The sequence below is a fragment of the Artibeus jamaicensis genome, unplaced genomic scaffold, assembly GCF_021234435.1.
Source record: "Artibeus jamaicensis isolate MK-2021 breed Jamaican fruit bat unplaced genomic scaffold, CSHL_Jam_final scaffold_916, whole genome shotgun sequence".
Taxonomy (NCBI): domain Eukaryota; kingdom Metazoa; phylum Chordata; class Mammalia; order Chiroptera; family Phyllostomidae; genus Artibeus; species Artibeus jamaicensis.
The window spans coordinates 40,318,667-40,320,792 of record NW_026522059.1 but is presented as its reverse complement, the minus strand read 5'-3'; the positions used below and the strand labels follow the sequence as shown (position 1 = coordinate 40,320,792).

The following is a 2,126-nucleotide window of genomic DNA, read 5'->3' as shown; positions in this document are numbered from 1 at the left end:
TAGCAAACTCATCAAACCCAAGGAGTGGGTCATTGGAGCCTCCAATCTCTAGCCTGTCTTTCACAAGTACAGATGACAACCTGGGCTTGCAACTGGAAGTCTGGTGGGACTGAGCCCTTAACCTGTGCGATCTGATGCTGTCTCCAGGCAGGCAGTGTCAGAACTGAGTTGAATATAGGACATCCAGCTGGTATCTGAAAATTGCTTGTGGGTGTGGGGAAAGCCTACCCTCCACACCTTTGGGAATTGTGGATCCAGACCCATCTTATACTCACTCTCCCTCAAGCCTCTAGACATGTGACAGAGCCCCCACTGGCCAATTCTAGCACGGGCAAAATAAGCACTGTGGCTACCATAAAGTCAGCTCTTTAAGAAAGACCAAGAAGAGTTCATTTACAGATGAAAAAACTAAGGCATTAAAACATGAAGTGTTCAGCTAAGATCACCCTGCTGAATGTCTTAGAGGTAGAACATGAACCAAGACAGCTTCAGACCAGAGGTCACCATCTTATACTTAAAACTATGTTCTCTTTGTATGATAGAATAAAAGTACAGTGATGGTGCAAAGAAGGTTATCAGCTCTGCTTGAGTGGGCCCTGAAAGATGGAGAACTTTTCCAGACATATTAAAGCTAGGGCTGGGGAGAAAAAGGAAGAAGGTGGATAGATAGCCAGGAGAACAGGACTTGCAAAGACATATACAGTGTCCAGCCCAAATAACCTCTTTTTTATCACAAAATCATAAGCATGTAATTCTGTAACATAACAATACCACCTTCAAGCACATCATATGACATTTTGGGTGAAGTGTTCAAGTTAAAACTATAAACTATTAACACTTACCTGGCAGAGGAGATACTATGGTCATGAAGGAGGAAGGTGGTTTTCCCAGGGCAAGGCTTATCCATTACACTCTACTGTGCTGATCCCTGCGATTTCCCCAAATGTGGGAAACTTGAATGCATAATTTTGTGGTAGCGAGGGACTGCATTCATGCTATCCCCTGGCCAAAAAAAAAACTACTATAAACTATTACACCCATATTATTATCCTACCAACATCACTCAAGCAGGTGTTACTTCTGCTGTACCCTGTATATATAAGCACTTTGGCAGAGTTGAAAGAGGACCATGTTGACCAAGTAGAAGAAAGCATTTGGATGTGTGTGGGAAATGAACCTAAAAAAGTGGCTATAGGCCAGACAACAGTCTTGGATTTTATTCAAAGTAGTTTGGACTTCATACAGTAAGGGAGAATCTTGAAAGTTTTTAAGCAGTAGAATAACATAAGCAGATTTTCCTTTTACTAGTCACTTTTATGGCAGTGTGGTGAGTGGATTGAGATAAACAAGATTGGGGGAATAGGACTAGTTAAGAGATTATGGTGGCAGTATAGGGAAAAGATGAGTTGCCTGTTACTTAAGGCTGTGGGTGGCTGGAGGCTCCACCCGCAGCCCCACCCCAACCCTCCCTCTGGCCTCTACCATAGAGAGGCTTTTCCTCAATGGGCTTTTATTGGGTTCAATTTGCACAGGAAAACAGGTAAAGCTCATCAAACATTGTCAGGCAGTAATGATCAAACAATAGATAACATTCAAAGAACTCTGAGGGCTTAGTTTGTGTCAGGGTCAGTTAGCTAAAGGGCTATAAAATTTTGGGAAACAAACTCATTTCATACTTGGACCTTTATCAGAAAATTGAGGGCATTTTTAGCAAAGTGGGTTTCGCAGGATTTTATGTATTCTTTCTTAGGCCTGATTGCCTCGGGGGATCCTGCCCTTTCCAGCACAGGGCTGTACCACCCTCTGCCATTGTTTCAGGCTTAAGTCAGGCAGGGGAAGTAAGGCAGCCATGAGATTAGGAGACTTCTTGCAGACAGAATGAAAACTCAGGCTATGTCAAAGCTGAGGGGCAAGGGCCCATCACCCCCTTTTACTATAGCCCACCAAGTCCTTACCTGGGCGCCCCTGTGAGTGTGCCTGTCTTAGGCTGTCCTTCCCTTGAGGAATATTACCCATCACTGGCTAACCGATCAAGCATCGAGGGCCAGGCAGGGTGAGGTGAAGGGGCAGAAGCAGCACCCCTGCCAGGGAGATAAGCTTTGTCTCCTTAGTGGCTTATGGTCTCA

The 2,126-nt window shown here is 44.4% G+C and overlaps 1 non-coding gene across 1 annotated transcript; it reads left to right on the top strand.

Moving 5' to 3' along the window:
- Positions 1-834: 834 nt before the first annotated feature.
- Positions 835-1,005, top strand: LOC119040498 (U1 spliceosomal RNA). Its single transcript, XR_005080873.2, has one exon. It is a non-coding gene; the product is annotated as a U1 spliceosomal RNA (small nuclear RNA).
- Positions 1,006-2,126: the final 1,121 nt, after the last annotated feature.